Source organism: Spinacia oleracea, chromosome 3, assembly GCF_020520425.1.
Source record: "Spinacia oleracea cultivar Varoflay chromosome 3, BTI_SOV_V1, whole genome shotgun sequence".
NCBI lineage: Eukaryota > Viridiplantae > Streptophyta > Magnoliopsida > Caryophyllales > Amaranthaceae > Spinacia > Spinacia oleracea.
This window is the reverse complement of record NC_079489.1, coordinates 81,902,637-81,909,559: the sequence shown is the minus strand read 5'-3', so window position 1 is coordinate 81,909,559 and position 6,923 is coordinate 81,902,637. Positions and strand designations below refer to the sequence as shown.

At 34.3% G+C, this 6,923-nt stretch overlaps 1 long non-coding RNA gene across 2 annotated transcripts; it reads right to left on the bottom strand.

The window, feature by feature from the left end:
• Positions 1–2,152: 2,152 nt before the first annotated feature.
• On the bottom strand, positions 2,153–6,353 carry LOC110804123 (uncharacterized). Of its 2 annotated transcripts, XR_002537647.2 has the most exons (3): positions 5,182–6,343; positions 3,324–5,089; positions 2,153–3,223 (listed from the first exon to the last, which is right to left on the bottom strand). It is a non-coding gene; the product is annotated as an uncharacterized lncRNA (long non-coding RNA). The 2 variants fall into 2 exon arrangements; XR_002537646.2 differs by having other exon boundaries at positions 2,153–5,089; positions 5,182–6,353.
• Positions 6,354–6,923: the final 570 nt, after the last annotated feature.

Sequence of the window (6,923 nt, the reverse complement as noted above, 5' to 3'; positions counted from 1 at the left end):
TCAACAATGTCCTGAAAGATGCGAGGGAAAAACCCATACTGTCTTTGATGGAGTGGCTTATGAGGTATATGATGAAAAAATGTTGTGCCAAGGGGGAGGGGTTGAAACAGTTTGTTGGTTTAATAATGCTATATGTTGTGAAGATGATCGAGAGGGGACAAAAGGAGGTAAGCTCAATGAGATTGATTCAAGCTGATTTGCATGAGTTTGAGGTGGATCCTGAAGGGAATACATTTGTTATAAATCTTGAGACAAAGACATGTGGATGTTATAGGTGGTTGGCATGCACTAGCTTGTATAGCCCAAAGAAGTTTGAATTATGAAGATTTTGTGCATCCGTCATACCATGTGAAAACCTATGTTGCCACATATGCACCACACTTCTGCCCTATGCCAGGTGAGAAACAGTGGGACAAGTCACCTCTGCCACAACCACTCCCTCCACCATTCAGGGTGATACCTGGAAGACCTTCAAAGAGAAAGAGGAAGAAGGAGGCTGGTGAAGGAAAGGAGAAGAAGGTGAAAAGGGCAAGGAAGCAAAACACTTGTGTAAGAGATTGGGCTACAAAAAAAAAAGTGTGAGAGGCCACCAAAGCACAAACAACTGGTCATAAGCCTAAGGGTGACATCTTTAAAACTAAGGGTGCACCACATACCACTCCACAATCTTCTCAAGCCATCAATGCTCCAAAGCAGCCTCCCAGAAACAGAAACAATGCACCACAGACAGCTCAACCCACCTCTTCTACACAGTCAACAACAAACAGAAGCACTGCACCTGTTTTTCATCAACATCAGCACAACTAGGGCTGTCAAAAAATAACCCGATCCGAAAAACTGACCGAAATCGACCGACATCCGAACTGAATATATCCGAGAAGTAGAGGCTCTTGAACCCGATCCCAACCGATCCGACATTGATCCGAAATTCGATTTGACCCGTGAATCAAAGACCCAAACCCGATCCGCTAACAACCCGTGGAGACCCGTAACCCGATTAGTATTCGATTAGTTTTAACCTAACCGAACCGAACCCGCATCCGATCCGATAGTAATTCGAAATCCGATTTTACCCCATAACAACTACAATCGAGACCCGATATCCGATTAACTCGCATTGTTATTGACCCGATCCGAATGAACCCGAAATTGACCTTTCAACCGAATTATCACCTATCCGACCCGGATCCTTCTGGCATCCGAAAATAACCCAACTCGATTTAACCCTATAACCTAAAAGTCACTACACATACTCAATTTTATTCTATCCGATTTGATCCGAATACAATTTAGTCTACTCATTATTCATCTGACTCAACTAAACTAAGTGAACTATTAATTACCTAACTCCAATTCGATATAGACATTTTATTTACCGTAGCTAATTTTTTTTGTCATTATTGGTATATAAATAGAAGTCTTAAACATTAAAAAAACAGTATGAAAATTAATTAAAAATTACAATACTAAGTTTTTATATCTCTGGTCTTCCAATTTCAGTTTTATTTAACCAACCAAGAACTCGGTTAATGAAGTTTGATTTTATAAATTTTATACTTAAAAACATATGATAATGACTTATGTTGGAGCAAAAAATTTAACATTTGGACAAACATAAAAGTTCATTGTTGAGATATTAATTTTCTAAATTTAACTTAAAAAGTTTATTTTTAACGTCCGCATCACTTACTTTAGATATCCATAAATATACGCAACAATAAAAATCAGAACGTATTACATAAAAAAGTCTAGATTGTTTGATAGTATTAATAACTAGACTCATGCAAGATCAGTACTAGTGTACTACTATTTACAAAAATATTTAACTACTATATGGGCATATCCGAATATGCATACCCAAAACCCAAGTTCATTTCTACTTGTTAATAATTACAAAAGATTTACCCTAAGCATAAACATTCACACCTTTTGTACTAGCTAATTAGTAATTTTAGGCAACTAGACCAGGCCATAAGTCGATTAGTACTATCAACATTAGTTCAAGAACCTTCAAGTGTAAACCACTACAAAAAATTACGGAGTACACAATCTTGTCTACTATATCTTTCCACTTTCAATAATATCATCAGGCCATAAGTTAATACTATCTCCATGATTTCATTACGTAATTGACAAGCTTGGAGATGCAAAATCCATAATATAATTCTTATAATTAAGCTGAAAAGTTAAACAATGTTATTGTTACATTAGTACATTAAAAATTGAAATTGTAAAATTAGTACATTAAAGTTTATAAGAAGTACATGTTTATGCTTTTCGTTGTCTCCATAGTCTGATTTTAGCTTTCAAAAACTTACTCTTTACAAAAGGTCGATATCATCGTATCGACGTAGTTACATAGTCCCATCTGATCTCTTAGTCTTCTTCGGCTAACAAGATAATAGAAAAATTATCAGACTATCTGATCTTAAAACAATGGTAAATAGACTAAATATAATGAATAAAATTCAAACCTGCTACCAGTGATCTTACCAAGCCAATTATCAACCCAAAGAATAAAAACAATCAATGGTTACCAATAAGAAAAGTATCCAAACATGAATTACTCCACGATAACTGATTCAAATTGGTTTAAACAACATTAATACAACTGAACTCGTCAATCATGGAAAGTACCAATGGGTTACTAGTTCTACTCATTGGCACATCATGACTGTTAATATCTCAAGGGGACTTTTGAATGAAGAAAAATGGAATTCAACATCAAGAGGCACTAGTGTATTTCCTAACAACAACAAACTTCAGAGTCCATGTGAGGAGGTGAGAAATATTAGAAGGATAAAATAATGTAAACAACTAAAAACTTACAATTCGCAAAGTCCAATTCCCTACCATCGATAGCTACAACATGATATTCTTTACCAATGGTAACCCCTTCTACAATTGACTCATCATAACCATATAACCAGTTACCAAAAGTAATTGCCTCGACGTGCCTTGAGAACATGCAACTTCTCAATTTGTTTATAATTCTACCACCCATACTAAATGTAGACTCTGAAGCAACCGTGGTAATAGGAATAGCCAATATATATTTGGCCATGCACAATAGAACATGAAAGGAAGATGCATTGTCTTTCCAATAGCTCAAAATGCCAAAGCCTACATCAGTTCCATAAGAAAGATAATGTAATGGCAAATCAAGCTAAATTTGAAGTTCAGATTTATCATCCACAGAACTTGCAGCGCGAGAATCAAAGGACTACAAGCAAAATAAATGAACATATCATCAGTTACAAGGATTTATAAATTCATAACAGAAAGCACAATTTATAAAAAAATAAAAAATAAATCAGATTTACCTTAAAATCATTAGTCATTTCCCTTGGAGGTGCAATAGGTTGCAAGGTACTTGGCCCAGCATGGCCAGGTCCCTTGTAGAAGTTCTAAAGCCACACCATTTTCAATTGTACCTCTCTAACCTTTTGGTCAAACTCAGCTTGAGTATCATACACAAACTTAAATACGTACTTAAAAAAAGGCAGCTTATGATGGAGATCAAGAACAACAGAAAATGAAAGGAGCATTGAATAACAATGCCAATAAATATCAAACTTTGCATGCATTCGAGTTGCAATTTTTTTAATTGCAGGATCCTCACCACGAAAAGCTTTTTTCAAAAGCGACTCAATCTTACAGATTGATTCAAGATACAAATTAGAAGTTGGATAATCAGAACTAGAGAAAAGATTTGTGAATTTGGTAAAAATTCTTAAGAAAAGTACACATTTTTTCAACCATCAAACAATCATTTTGAGAGAGACGAAGAGTATAATCATGCTCTTTTGGACCAAACAGATCCAAAGCAGATTGATATTCAAGTGCACGAGAAAGCATCATATAAGGTGAGTTCCACCTTGTGGACACATCTAACCACAACTTAGAAGAAGAATCCAAATTGCAATTACAAATACACTCTTCAAACCTAATAATCCTTGCTTAAGATGCATATATATACTTCACATTTTCACGCACTAATTCAACAGATCCATTTATCACTTTTGAACCATCCCTTACAATCAGATTCAGAATATGTGTTGAACATCGCACATGAAAATACCTACCTTGACAAGGTAATGGATCTAAACACCCTAACATAGACTGTAAGTTTTCTACCATAGAATCCATATTTCTTTTGGTAAGACCTTCTTTTCTAAACCCCACTCTTTTGACAAGGCAATGCTCTTCACAGAAATAAAGTATATCCTACACAGGGTTAAGATTGATTATAAATCAACCAAAACCACGTACAATGAAGAGCTTTAAATCATCAAAATCATCAAAATACAACCATGAGTATGCTAGCATGCTAACTAGTTCGACTTGTGTTACTTTGCACCTTATTAAAACTTTAATCATAGTGGGCCACTTAAAAGAATACAACCACAACTCCACAAGTATTCTAGCAAGCCACTTAAACTTTAATCATACTTTGACAAGATTCATTAAAAGAGTATTCTATCAGGCCACTTAAACATTAATCATACTTTGACAAGATTCATTAAAAGAGTATGCTATCATGCCACTTAATAAAACTGGAATCATAAAATACCTAAATTAAACTCATAAGATTTTTTGGGGATAAAGGAAATAGATAAATTAAAGAGATCCGACAATAAATTTACAGATTTTGATACTAGAGGACATAGATTAAGAGATCTTACAACACAAACTGAACACCAAATTCACCAAATAAGACAACCTGACAATTTATAGTCGAACAATTGAATAATTAATAGTTGGATACTCATGATATAAATAGTTGAATACTCCTGATATAGTCAAATTGCATCTCAATATCTTAAAGTTCTCTCGTGACGGTGAAATCTTGCTAACCTACACATCGCCCAACTACTTCGAAATTATATGAGAGTGAAAAAAGGTTACAATTTTATAGTTCAAGGTCAAAATTAAACTCACAAGATTTCAAGGAGATAAAGAACATAGATAATTTAAATAAACCTAACACTAATTTTTACAGATTTTGATACTAGAGTTTGGAGATTAAAAGAGCTTACCAAAGAGATGATACCTACACAACGAAACTCCACGCAACCATGGAATTCAACTACAAAAAGAAACAATACAAATATGATTATAGTAGTAATTGATAATTTTCTCTAGATATCAGATCTAGAAGACTAACAAAAATAAACCAACCTTTCAGGCATGATTACGGTGATGCGGTACAACTAATGGTGATCGAGATATAGAGTGAGTCTGAAAGAGGGAAGAAGGAATGAATAAGAGGCGCCGTCACTAACTCGCGATTAGGGTTTCCACTTATCTTATATGTATAGACGGAATATGGTCACCTACTCACCTCTCATCTCACTATCTTAGTCGACCCACTCTATTCTAGAGAGAGAAAAAGAATAGGAGAAACAAAAGCTCCCTAGTAATTATCAATTTGCATCTAAAGTTCATCTTCTTTAAAACATGTCCTCTTCAATGATTTCTATTATCAGTTTCATATTATCAACAAGTATAATGATTAGTATGATATTTTCCAATATACCGGATCTGTGCTTCATTTCTCCGAAGATCTTCTCCAAAAATTCTCATAATATGCCTCCTAAAAAAGTTTATCAATATCCTAGGGTTTTGCTTCAGAAAATAAATGAACAAGTCGGAAAAGAAAATCTCAAAAATCAAAATTCATCCTCTCCAAAGCCTCTTTCTATTACAGATCCTTAGTTGTACTCCAACCATTCATTCAAAGAACCTCCTGTTTATTACTCTAATTTGCTCCAAAAATATCATCTTCATCCTACTTATCCCCCGCCCTTGTTCTTTCGACCCAATTGGAATTTTGGAAGTCCAAAAAACCATATGAAACTATTTAATCCAAAATTAATTTGGATTAATTTCGTGACAAATTCCCAATTTAATCCAAAATTAATTTGGATTAAGGTAGTGACAATATTTAAATTTCATTCGGATATGACTATATCTTGTTCAAGATACAGGTCTTCCCTTGATTCCAAATTGGGAATCTCAAGGATGATTGAAATGGGGACGCTGCTCCATCAAAGCCTCTATACTTATACTACTTCTGTTGAGGATGTAAGGAGCTATTTTGATCCAAAGTCCATTGACACCTGGTGTTCATCATGCAAACCTTTACCAATTGACAACTGGCAATGCTTCCTTCATAGGAAAAAATTATCTGAACCAATTTCATATCAGGCAAGTATTGTCCTATTACATTGATCATCAACTGTTGCCTTTATTTTTTGTCCAAGGCCTTCATCCTCAAGATATTTGTAACTGCAAAGTTACTCAGAAACTGGTCTTTCTAAGACCTTGGACCAATTTCTGGAAATTATGCCTTTTTTGGCTGTATGGTATTCGAAGTCATCACAGTAAACATGCTACATTGTTCTCTACTACGTGCTTTTATATTGGTGGACAATACATTATTATTATTATGTATATCTTAAATGAATTCCTATTTTATTATCTTAGGCATATTTCCCTTAGAAAGAACTCTATACATTCGGTAGATGGCTTATATGATTGGTTGATGGCATTAACTACAATAGCTTTTATTAGTCTGCAGGATAATTTCTACTTTGGATGTTTAAATACTCTTCTTAATTACTCAAGCTCAAGGAGCTATATAACGATAAAATACCCTTTATTAGTTATTACTTATGCCTTAATATATGCAATTAGTAGCCATTTGGTTACTATGACTAAGGCTAATCGTAGATATTTGAGTATGATCCCTCATGGACATTTGCAAAGTATTTCAGTTCTTATGGTGTTAAAAGATTACCAGACATTCTCTTATACATATACATTGCCATGTTTTACTTCTATTCAGAATTCTCGGTGCTTTAATATGTTTCCTTCAATATACTACCTTTTGACGATATTACTAAGAGAAGAGACCAGCA